This window comes from Sitodiplosis mosellana, unplaced genomic scaffold (assembly GCF_009176505.1).
Source record: "Sitodiplosis mosellana isolate CC-2019 unplaced genomic scaffold, AAFC_SMos_1.0 Smas_scaffold_12, whole genome shotgun sequence".
Lineage (NCBI taxonomy): Eukaryota > Metazoa > Arthropoda > Insecta > Diptera > Cecidomyiidae > Sitodiplosis > Sitodiplosis mosellana.
Window position 1 is genome coordinate 985,643 of NW_022595254.1, and position 13,375 is coordinate 999,017.

General features: G+C 38.0%; 1 protein-coding gene across 5 annotated transcripts in view; it reads left to right on the forward strand.

Annotated features, from left to right (window-relative positions):
• Positions 1-13,375, forward strand: part of LOC129567842 (uncharacterized) — a 268,094-nt gene that overhangs the window by 86,162 nt on the left and 168,557 nt on the right. For all 5 annotated transcript variants that reach the window (XM_055445201.1, XM_055445198.1, XM_055445200.1 and 2 more), the window contains one exon: positions 2,469-2,613. The gene's annotated coding sequence lies outside the window, so the exon portion shown is untranslated. The remainder of the gene's footprint in view (positions 1-2,468; positions 2,614-13,375) is intronic.

Here is a 13,375-nt window from a genome sequence, read left to right on the forward strand (position 1 = left end):
AAAATCAATCTACATTGAAATTAGGCTAATTATGTATTTGTATACACGTATTTCCTACACTTGTCATTGAACCTACACTCGTACTTAAGGAACCCACTTTTAAAATCGATCACGATTCATTTAGCATACAAAACAGATTTTCTTTCCTACAAAATTGACACAAACCGACGGAAATATCATAATGTCCATTATCCAAATGAAATAATCGTCAATTTTGAAAAATTATTTATTGGTTTATCGAAAATAAATCGATGTGCTTTCTTCGCTGTGCAAAAGCAAAACCATAAATCTTACGAGTATTTTTCATCGATCGTTACAATGTACATCATTCGTTCTTATTTATTCCACGAAAGAAAAAAAAACAACTAAACGTCTTGCATATAAACAGAACACAACATGAGATGTGTATTTGTGTGTCACTCTCAATTGCTGTGATGTTTGGAGAGAAAAAATGGGATAAAATGAAATAAACATCGTAAATGTATCAATTGAATGTGGTTTGAAATGGGATTTTTTTTTATGAGCATTTGGCATGAGACTCTCTGTATATTATTTCGATTTGTTTAAAAGTTTCCATGGGAAGAAGAAGAAGTTGAAAAAGAGAGTGAGAGACAGAAAGCGAAAGAAAAAACACTTCTTAAACAAGACGCAACAGAGTAAATCCATTTTTTATGTGGCTAGTGCAATATTGAATTGAAGCAAATGGAATTCTATTGCCCATAATCGATTTAAAGTGTTCATTTAATGGTTATGGTTTAAGCATTTCAAGCGTCGTTCCGAAGTTTTTCCCTTCGTCTTTTTTTTCATCTTCTATTTTTCAATAAGAAACCACAACCACTACTATGGATTTTATTATTGCTCTGTTTTATTTCAAAAAGTTACACTTAGTCAACGGAATACAATTTAATGATGTAACTGTACTAAATATCCGAGACCGAGTGAAAAAAAAACTGTAAAATTCAAGCGATCACTAGAAAACTGACCGATATCATTATTTGGAGAAGAAATAAAATGGGCACGTGTAGTGAATTTTTATCGTATATTTTTGAGATGGAGAGAACGAAAAAAATCAAATAAATCATAAATTACGTGTGAACTCGCATCAAATCATTTGATAATGCCAATAAAATAGCAGAGAAGAAAGAGGAAGACGAAAAAAAATGGACGCCCGTTTGACCAAAAAGGGTATGAGTCATATATAAATTTATCGCTAGTAGAAGCTTCGAATTGGACGGGATATAGAAACAATACCATTCCCAATAAATAATCGGATGAGGTGAAGTAACAAGGAATTGTATGCGAGAACGTGGGTGCGTGTGCCCAAACGAATCATTCGATCAGATCAATGTGGTTGAAATTATCTTTGCACACGACTTCCATTCACAGACACAGGCACAGGCGCACACACACAATCTATATTCGATAGGTGTAAATCAAAACAGTAGCCAAACTACGCAGTTTTGTAGTCGGTAATCAAATGGATGGACTGAAAAGCAAAGAAAAAACGATAAACTGATGAAACAATGGTGAATTCGCTGTTCGAAAATCAGCAGATGAAATGGCTAAATTGGCGATTTTTTCCGTACAAACAATGGTCCAGTGGTTCGCCTATACATTTCTATGAAGATAAATCAATCCGAACAGGCAACAACATGTATTTATTCAGCCATGCACATTAAAAGTATATCGTCTATACATCGTTTAGCATCATTTGGCCCACACAAAACGCAATTTCATTCAACAAACTAGAAAAGTTATCGAATTGGCATTATAACATTCATAAAAAAATAGACAGAGACAAGTAAATACCATGTTGATAACTTGCCGCAGTTAGATGAGTGAAATTCAATTCCGCCGAGCATTTCGACCACTCATTTATATTGCATGAAATGCGAGTGATTCATCGAGCGTAGCCTGGCTTTGGCGAACACAGCACAGTTCGATGATTCGTGAAAATGAAGCGCTACGTCTTTGCCAAAGCCAAAACATTGCTAATGGCACTTCGTGTAATACGCTCTCTTTCTCTCTCTCTCTCTCTCTCTCTCAACAACCCAAGCCTTAAAAACATGCGAAGTATTTTTATTCAAAGGAATCTTGATGCCACTATACCTTTTTGATCCTGAAATGCTCAAGGTCATTCTGGGAATTTAATATTTATTTTCATTCCGATGCCATGGCGTCTCCTCAAAGGAAAAAGTTCGTTAACTACCTTCATAAAAACTTCATTTGAATTTATGTCACGAGTGGAATATCTCGCACGAATATTTCAATGCGCTTTTTCTCTTTTATATACAATACCTGGAAAAGAAGCTCAAAAGTTATGGTGTCATAATGTTTTCCTGTGTGGAACAAGCGTACTAGTTTCCGCTTGTTTGAGCATTTCAATTTGAATGATATTTATTCAGTTTTTCGTTGCATCCCCTTTGTTTGTCGCAAATTCAATAATTTTTCCGTTTATTTTCTTTCAGATTTTCACACTGCCTAATCATCGGCCGGGAAGAAAGGGTGCGCCACTTTTTTAATGGGCCAGCATACAAACGATTCGATTATACTCCCAAGTGAATAGACACTCGAAAACGAAACTGACGTCAAACGATAACCATCCTATTCAAGGTAAGTAGCGTAAAGATGTATGAGATTTTACGTATTAGAATTGAGATGAATAAAATTAAAGTGAACTGAATTGAATTTCGCATTTATCGTGAGGAAAAAATCTCATTGTCATTCAATATCTACACCCGATCAGCATCAGTAGTGTCATTTGTTCCATCCTGTTATAAAAAACGAAAGAAAAGAAAATGACTGTATCATTTGCTTATATCATCATAGAGCAAAAAAAAGGCGCAGATATAGTAAATTAGCTTGGGATAAATTCGATGGGTATAATGTCATATGAATAGAAATGGAATATTTGGTGTCGGTGTGAAAATTACATTGGAATCAACATATTTACATTATGGGCGTTCGATGAGGGCGAAGAATTTGTATAATAACTGGGGTGGAAATGCTTTTGATCATGGGATGAGAGCGGATTTCAGAAAAATTGAACAACATAAAAACCACCTACGTGGCTACTCAACATATTTCCAATAGTACAGAAAAAAAATCTCAATATGAAACGTGAAAAAATGTTTGGACAAATTTGTTTCGGACGGTGGATTGAAATTGAAGAGCCTCTTCCATGCTACTTATTCAACACTCTAAACATCTTCGGTCCTTCTTTACTTCTTTATGAAAATGCCAATCGAGAAAAATCAAAAATTGAGCAGTCCGAACGCGTTTTCGCCACACAATGAACAACAGAGAACGGAAATCGTTGGGTCGACGAAATTCTAAAGTAGAAATTCAATTTCCTTCTGCGGCCAATTTTTCTCTTCTTTCATTTGTAATTCAAGAGCACACCAACTTTGAAACGTCTGAATATATTCTTTATCTCTTTATCGCTACCCGATCGATTTTGGCAATTAAATGACGGCCCCTGCCGATAAAATTTATCTCCATACCAATTCTCAAGTTTTTCAATAACACACCCCACCTCGAAAAAACATAATTTGGTGTGAATATCGCTTGTAGGTGCTTGAAAAAATGTACACATAATATTTCTCTCCCTCTTTTCCTCTCTCTTTCTCTCGGTGATTTGTCCATTTACTTAATACAAATATTTTGAGTGAGTGGGCGATATATTGAAAACCAATATTTTCTAAAGTGCTCGATTCCCATGGTTTTGTGATTACATTCAAATTGCTACACAACAATCGTGAGATTGGCAATCGTTGACCCAACATACGCACGGTGCCAGTCCGTTTTCTGCATATCAGCACAATCCAACGAGGGCCACCCGCACTAATCTCAATCAAACTTTTCGATTGGATGGAATGCTCATTGCTCATTGTTATAGCACCCCGATATTGGTATTATATGAATGGTTTGGAGCGAAAATGTAATACAGAAAAGTTAAGCGGAAAAATGTCGATGATGAATGAGCGGAAAAGGGATAGCTATATAGTAAACTGTATAGTAAACTATAGTGAACTATATAGCTGTTCCTTTTCATTTGACATTTTTCCGCTTAACTTTTCTGTATTACAATTTCGCTCCAAACCATTCATATATGGCTTTAACCAGTTGCTGAGTGGAAGCTTTGCACTGGATTAAGTGGGAATGTCCATTTCCAACCGATACATTGATAACGATCGCTAATTGAATACTACACATCGATATACTGCACATTTACACAATTCAACCAAACACTTTTTTTCTGTCTCGGTTTCCCTCCCTTTTTTTCTGCTTGTTCATTGACATTTTTTTCCATATGCTATCGATTATTCAAGCAATTTGGCGTTGTACCCATGATGATGTCAACTGCAAACATCACGTCTCGATTGTAATCGTTTTTATCGATATATATAGATATCACAATCGGACCAGACTCAAAATCAATAACCAAACAGTTCAACGACAACATTTATGTGAACAATACTTGGCACGGTGACAGAATCCCCGACTGTTTCTAAGCCGAAAATCAGAAACGTTGTGATGATGGAAGGAGAAAATGTTGATTCAGATTTGACAAATGTAATGAGAAATCGATTTCATTACAACATTGTCATAACATACGACGACGAACGAAAATTACAAAAGCCATTTTGATTTGTTCATTTGGCAACAGTAACACAATTCCATGTAAGCTTATCCGCAAACCGACAAAAGAACGCATTTTTTGTGAATAAATCTATTTCAATGGAAAAACGATATCGGTTTTGGCTAAACTGTAAACCAGGACAACATCAAAGCTTGTTTTTTTCACCTCTTGTCTTTATCTAAACTCAATTTGTGATGCTGAAGGGGGCAAAATGACATGACATGAGTGTGTACGTATTTCAAACCATGTAGAATCCATCCGTCGTAATAATGACGTCGACCTGATTCCTTGATGTCTCGTTTATTCGTGCTAAAATCACATTATTTTCTCATTCCAATTTCGAAGCCATGTAATATGTCTTTGATGCCATTGCTACCGCTCTAGAGGATGTGATGGGAAAATGGAGCGAGAATGGAAGAAGCTATCGATTTGCTTTTAAATGACTTTAAGTCAAACAAAACTGCAAACTGACAACATCCATTCCGATTCATCTGCCAGATTACGATCCAAGTATCGAACTAAATGGCTTAAAAACTAGTATATCGATCCGTCCGATCAAAAAACGAAATCGAATCCGTTCGCATGAAGATGCAAATAGCAATCACAACGGAAAAAGACTTCAAAAAGGCAAAAACAAAAGACAGGAGCTCTCTCCTTTTCATGGGATGAAGAATGAAGAGAAAAAAAATTGAAGAACGTGAGAAAAGAAGTGGTGCACACGAAGGAGCCGAATAGAACAGTGGGATGAAGAGAATTTGAAATGGCAAATGCAAACATACCAAACAAAGAACGGAACTTGAAACTTATATATTGATAAAAAGGTGTCCTATTCTACTGAACCTGAACTTACTCAACTTTTTCGAATGCGCGACTTCATTCCATTTTGCCAACGAAAATGTGTACGGTATAAGAAAATAACATTTATTCTTATCGTGTGTCGTTTTCTAGTTCATCTCCATCAGCTGTCGGCTTTGTTGAGATTTTTTCTTCGTTTCATTCTTTCTCATCATGTTCGCTGTGTGTGTGTGTGTGTGTGTCTTTTTTCACTTACGACTCGACGCTATTCGCTTTCGATTCGCCTGGAAAAAGTTTCAATATTCAGTGCCTTACCCAATGCGAAGAAACTTTATTTTCGTATCATTTCATTCTTCATTTGATGATGGTGTCAGCGGCTTGTGCGCTGCGCGCTGTGTGTACACGAGAACGAAAGAGAGAAAGGGAGAGAGTAAAAAGTGACTGAGTGCGAGCATATGACAGAAATGGAGGTTGCCATTTTTCTTTGCGAAACATCACGGATGTTGATGTGTTGTTCTTCAACTGTCTGCAATGAATGAGCACTGGTTTACGAAGCAGTGGCAGCAGGAAGCACGAACGGGGGAATGAAGAAAAGAAGCAGATCAGCAAAAATAGTTTTGTATGCACGATGAATGTAAATGGCAAGATATTCAATTCTTTTTGCTCGTTTCACCGAAAATTCGCCGCTTTCGGCTCTCTTATTGTTTCGGCTTTCATGACTGTGTTGTATTTATTCACGGAAAGTGTATTTGTTTGAACAAGGAATCAAGTTTTAAGAGAATTTGATGGCGAATGAAGCGAGGAAGAGAGCGCAAAAGCAAAGGGAGAACAAAAAAATGTGAGTCGTTGTGAATGAAAATGAAATGGAAACGTAGTGAGTGGCACGTCATATTCGGGTAAACCGATTTTCTTCGCTTCCATGTGACTTATATAGCACCGTGGCGGCAATGGATTCATGTCACAATCCATCGGATTTAACTGGAACATATTTATTCCTAAATAAACACAATTCAGACTGCCTCACGTAGCACTCTGGTTTGTGCTACATTACATACATAATAACTCAAACAGACACGCACCACTTTTAAGCACGAACAGGAGAAAAAACTGTGCGATCTCTTGAGCCTCACCGCGCCGGAAAAAAGTAATTTCGCTGGATTCTTCATGTGTCGACACCTTTCGTTTGTGCATTCAATCTCACCGAAAATATCCTAATTAAATTAAGCGCCAATTGGAGATTTTCGCCAAGAAATGCGTGAGCTTCACCGAGAGATCACACTTAGGCTTCGCCCGGGAAATTGATTCATTTAATAAAAATCTATTAGGTATCATGGAAACGTGCTAGCCTAATGCGGTTGCTATCAAAGTCAATATTTGAACTCTCACTTTCGATGAAAACCACAATATGTTAGAGCATTTCATCCATATCTAAAATGGAATATCTTCAGCGAAACTCCTACTCATCGTCAGCAAATTTGTGGTTAAACTCTGAACACATCAAACAATTTAAACACCCTAAACACACTGCTTGACTGTGCAAAAATATGAAAATATCATATATAAACCGATCGACACATGTGCGAAACCATATTTTACAAACAAAAACCATATTTCTGTCTTACTTCTGAAAGTAATGTTTCTTATGATGGAAATTTACGCCCATCAGAAAACCGATTTCAACTTTTGGGAATGGTACGATTTTTGGTATTGAGTGATGAAATGAAAATTGGAAAATGGATTTTCGCGTACGTGTTGATTAGTATGCAGATTCTTGTACTCCCTTCGTCTCACCTTCCACTTTTACCGAAGTACGCAACTTTACACCGCACTGAACACCGTTGTGCGTGTGCGCGCAAATGCCGTTGAGACGCATTAGATGAGCATGAAGGGTCTTCGAAAATGAAATCGAACATGTATAGCGTTGAGCATTTTATACATCGACCTCAAATTTACGTGCGAGCATTCATTACGACACCTTTGTCAAACGTAGACCATTAATGGCGGCTTGTGGTACTGATTTAATCTCTAGACGACATTCATGTCGTCCACTGTTGAAGGGATGAGCGAGAGAGAGAGAGAGAGGGAGAAACAGAGAGGAAGAAATTGAACTGTGTACGAACAATCACAACAAATAACCCGAAAATGATGTGCCACCGAAAAAATGCCATTGACAGCAAGTGATACATATATAAAAATAATCCAAATTGCGTCTATATCGAAATCATAGAGACTTGGGCACGTCGATGTCCTGAAGATTAAATTCAAATGCTCGTATGTTTATGGAGACGTCTCGCCGCTTGAGTGTCATACTCGATTCACGCCAAGTACAAATCAAAACTCAGTTCTTCTGTTGTTGTTTTTTTTTCTCTCTCGTCTATCTTTCCCATTCTGCGTATTATTTCATTGGTCGCCGTTCGGATGGTATGGATTATGACACATGGATGTGTGTGCGTGTTGGTGTTGTTACTGTACATTGAAATATACTCACACTTTCGCACTTGCTTTCACTCAAAAACACGTACCGCGTGTCTCTTTTTTCGACAATTTCACGAAAAAAAAGTGTTGCGCTTATTGAAAAATCAGTGCGACATCGTCTGAATTCGGTAACATGATTATAAAATCCAATCGCGGTATCCATTCGGCTGAGCTGAAAATATGCTGGTGGTTTTATTCGGTTTTCTTTCGCACCAAAAATTAGCCAGCTTGTCATCGTGATTACGATTTTTTATGTCATCCCCGCACGACGAAATGTACGATGCGTGGTATAATCAATGGGATGATCTGTTGATAAAAAAAAGTGGAGCGGATTTGAAAGTTGAGCTCACAGTCTGATTGAAACAAATAGCTTTTTTATGCGCCGCACTCGTCACAACTAACTTAATCCCATGCTTGATTTCGTCCTCACCATCAGCTGGCTTTTTTTCATACGATGCTTCGTTTCGTTTCACTTTGATTCCATCCAATTGCAATTCAACGTCAGTAAAATATCCGATTTATTCCAGTCGTTGTTTTTTTCATCCTTTCTCTCTCTCGGTCTGTATCGTTGGATTGCACTCTTTCATTGCGTTTGGGTGTTTGAATCACTCTCCGGTGCAATGTAAATGCAGTGCACAGATCCATGTGATTATTTGATACCTGTCACTTCAATGTAAATTGGAATTGTACGTTTTTCTCGCGGCCAAATGTAGAAGTTCGGCTGAGTGCATTTCGGTACACATTCGACGGCGATCTGCTTTCAGTGCCATTCGACATGCTCAGTTTACATCCAATCGCCCAGCACGGTTCAACTGACACACAGCAACCACATATATATTGCCGGTGGCACAAAAATACCAGCCATGCAAATAAAATCGCATATAATTCGCAAGTCGCTCGCGAGTGCGACGGAATGAATGGCTTTGCATTTTCCTCAGAAACGCGCACAACCATATAAATTCAATTGGAAAAGTAATGCACCGCACAGCGAAGATGGAATCCTCGAAATGGGGAAAAAGGAAGAAGACAATGCAAAGTAACATACAGAAGAAAAAAAACGGCGAATGATGAAATCTGACCTGGTTCGATGCTGAGGTGCTGATTTAAAAAGGAAAGAAAGAAAAACAAACACATTCCAAATGGAAAATGGCTCTTATACAAAAATGCACGCGTGCTATGGAAAATATGTCTCTATTTTTGCTGACTCCAAATAACGGAAGAGATGTACAAGAGTGCCACACACACACACATGTAAAACCGTGAAAGAATAAATGATTACGACAAACATAAACTACATTGCATTTTTCCACTCTCATACAGTAAAAACACATTCGCACACCCTCAGTCAACATAGTCTCAAACATAGGCGAATCATATAACAGAGGCAGCGACAGCGGCGGCAGCGGCTGTGACGACGGCGGTGACAAAGCAATGCAAAGCAAAACGACACATATATGCACATGATTATAAAATTGCCATAGCTTTTATTACATTGACACTGAGCGCGCGAACGGCGCTTCGAGCCAACGAAAATTTTATTTAATGTTGTTGCCGTGTGTGTGTTTGCCTTTATCCCCATAGTTCGTGTCACATCCTTTGCATTTTTTTTCTCCATTTTTTTCGCTCGTAATTTCTTCTAGTTCCTGCATTTTTAATGGATTTCTGTGTGCGCATTCGTTTTTAATGGCTTTATATCTGTTATGGTGTGTCGTGTGATACAGGTATTGCTACCGCTGTTCACGCAGTGCACAAATCATTGATACAAGTTATGAACACAGTACAAGAATACTGTAGTGTATCCGGCGAACAGAAACAGAAGCAGTAACACACGACTGAAACCATTTATTAGTCCTAGCATGAGAGAGAGAGAGATCGAGAGAGCGAGTGTGAGAGTAATGCAGCTTTGATGCAATGATGCAAATGTCATTACGTTATGTCAGCCATTAAATATAATGAAAAATGGAATTATGACGCTGTGCCCTGTTCTCGTCTCTTTTTTCTTGCGTTCTTGTTTTCTCTTTGCTTTGATATGCGCTACGGCATCGATGTCGGCGCGTCCTAAGCACGGAATAGCAAATGATCTAGGTATGACATCGCCCATTTTATTTATGTATATCGAATGAGTTAGAGATCGAGCGAGCGAGAGAGCACGAGGGCGACACTCGCGCTGAATGGAGAGAAAAAAAATGTCGACAAAATGGCAAAACATTAAAAATTCGTTGACTTCTCCCGAAATCAAAGCGTGTCATAAATACGATCAACGCTTGGATGATTGCCATTGAACAGCATGAAATGGGATTTCGCAATGGCTTTCCATTCGCTCACTTGCTGAGGTAATAAATGTGTGATGTCAACTGTGATAATGATAATAGATTATTTTTTCATTCTTTCTTTCGTTATCTATTGTGGCATTTTTGGTATTCGTTTGCCTGGTATAATGTACATTACATGCTCTCATTTGACGACAACGACAACGACAACGATGACGATGGTATCGGCCGCATTTGGTACCGTTTGTTTTTCACGTTCGTCTTCATCCACATGAACTAGAAAAGGTAACGAACTATTAGCTCACATGATATATGTATGCAGTGGATGTTTTTGTTTGCCTCGTCTTTCACTTTAAAATGGCACCATAAAATGGTTAATCGAAAAAAATGATGCATTTTACGATCGCATGCTTTGCTTTAAAAATGAATTTATTGCCATTTTTGTTTTACTCGCTTCATCATCGGAATGGTGTGTGTGTATGTGTGCCGTGTGAGCAAAACTCGTTGCCAAACAGCAAATTGACGATAGCGTCTTTTCATGTTCATGTTGTGTCCTAAATAGAACGTACCAAAATGTCAACATAACACAAGGAGAACACAGCCAAGAAACTACGAGTACGCATCAATTTATTACAAAGTTGTAACATGCTGTGTATCCGTGTCGCATGCACTATATCATTTGAGCCGATTCAGTTTCTCACCACAAAGTCTTAATAGATATTCGAATGAACCATTTTTCAAATGTCGTCATCGAAAATCTCTCTTTCTCTGTTCTCTCCTGAGCACACATACACACAAACACTGAAGCATTCTCGCTGATGAACGAGCAAGAGCAAACAGCACAATAACACCAACCGCATGTAACAACGAGACCAAGGAAAAAAAATCGATGCGACACGATTTCTGAAGCATGCTTCTCATTCGAAGATCGTGTATGTTTTCCCAGTAAACATTGTCTTTGCTTGTGAACAAAATGAGGAACAGCATTCTGAGCAATGAGAGCGAAAGATGGAAAGAGAGGCAAAAATAGTAGAGTGCTGCAATAGATGTTGTCGTCGGAAGCGGGGAAAAATAAATTGTACAAGAAATAAATTTTCTTTATGCACGGGACAACAACAGCAGCAGCAGCAGCAACAACAACAACTACTACGTAAAACTGGCGACAACGACGATGACGATAGCGCAATAATTTCGTTTGTGCAGAAAATTGCATTGTGTAAGGCCAAAGATGGATCCTCTTGACCTGGGCTAACATTTCGAAACACCATTAGTCTCGCTACACATAAACAGAATCCGAAACAAAAGACAACAACTGACACAGTGCGCGGCACATTCACTGCATCACTTCAACGTTTGCCTATGTACTGGTTGAACATTTTTTTCTTCTTTAATTTGGTAGCCAGTTGATTGTTGTTGCTGAACGCACCAACTTACGAATGCAATCACAATCAGGAAATAAGCGCCTTTAGACTTTTACTTCGCAAATCTCGTAACGAATCAAAAGCTCAAACTAGTCAAATAGACACAATGAATAAGAAAAAAAACTCAGTCCTATGCTTTTTTACCCATCTCATGACGGCACAAATGCAGTTCACCCAAACATTTGCCGAAGTGAAGAGTTTTTGCTGGGAAAAAAGAAGAGAAGGAAGATCGAGAGAGAGAGAGAGAGAGAGAGAGAGGAAGAAAAATCGAGGCAAAACAGAACTACAAACAAGTGAACACAAAAGATACCAAAAAGAAACAGAGATAATACATCAACAAGAGATAACCGCAGAACAACACCGAACCGAAAGAACTAGCCCAACCCCAACTGGAACTGAATGTTGTTTGTTGTGCACAAACTCTCGAAAACTTCCACACAAAATGGGAAGAAAATCTAGAAAAATTGTCACAATCACAAAATGTCTACTCGTGCTTTGAATAAATTACGAAAAGTAAGCGAAACAAGAGAGACGAACAACAAGATGGAAATAAAACGTAAAATGTATGCTTTTTGCTGGAAAAATCCCGTTCATAATCAAGTGCTGGTGCAGCACAATACAACATAACGGGCGCACACACACACAAACACACACACACACACACACACAAAGGTCCATTGAATATGCTATCATGCTTGTTCCCATGTAACCCAAAAATTCTAATGGAATTTCGTAAGCTTTCACATCACAACCAGCAGCACAAGTATCCTTAATTCAAACACAACAGCAGAAGCTGGGCATAGTGGAGAGAAAAAATGCTCGAGATGAGTAAAAAATACGATCCAAACCGAACAGGAAAACACATCAAAAACATCAGACAACAAAAACCGCATTCACAATGGCCAGAAGCATTTTTTACGTTTGCACAAAGCCGAGAAAAGCACCGAAAATTTGCAACCGGCTCCGCAAAAATATTGCCATAGAAAAAAGTTTTTTTTCACAAATCTAATGTAACAAATAACATAATAACAATGAAATAACATTTATCTTTCGTCCATCCGCTGGTTTGGCACACAGAGCAACCGATAGTAGGGAGATGCATACATAACTGGACCGAGTGCGCACAAGATTTCACAACAAATGTAACATTCAAAACGGTCACTTTCTAACTCTCTCTACTCTTTCGTCCCAGCTCATTGCTGTTCCCGTCGAGCAGTTTTTCCATTGGACTTGGCTTACTGAAATTATACAACGTTTCAACCATAAATATTTCGGCAGCTGAAACCGAATAAAAAGCAGTTTTATTTTTAAATTACAGAATTTACATGAGCGTTTTTCGTCGTGGATTCTTTTTTCTAGTTTTTTGTTTATTGCGTATTTTGGGCAGTGGGCGATACTTTCATGCGACTGACAGATTATACCTGTGTTTTGATTTTTGTTACCATCTGGTCAATTTTTGGCACGAAAACAGTCGGCTGCAGGTTTAATTTTGGATTTGATTTTGTCCAATTTTTTTGTTGGTTTCTCATAGCACACAACAGATTTTTCGGCCAATTCAGCGCCTTTTCTATTTCACTGTTTTTCATCTTTGTTTTCTACTTCTCGTTCTGTTTATGATTTATGCACTGCAGTTGCGTTAGAATTTTCAAAAAGAACTTTCTATTGAATTTCAGTGAAGTGTTTTTTTTTGGATTTCCGAAAACTTTAACCATTAAGCGAAAATCGAAATGAAGTTGCTTGGCAAAAGTTACAATTGAATCTGTTGACACAAA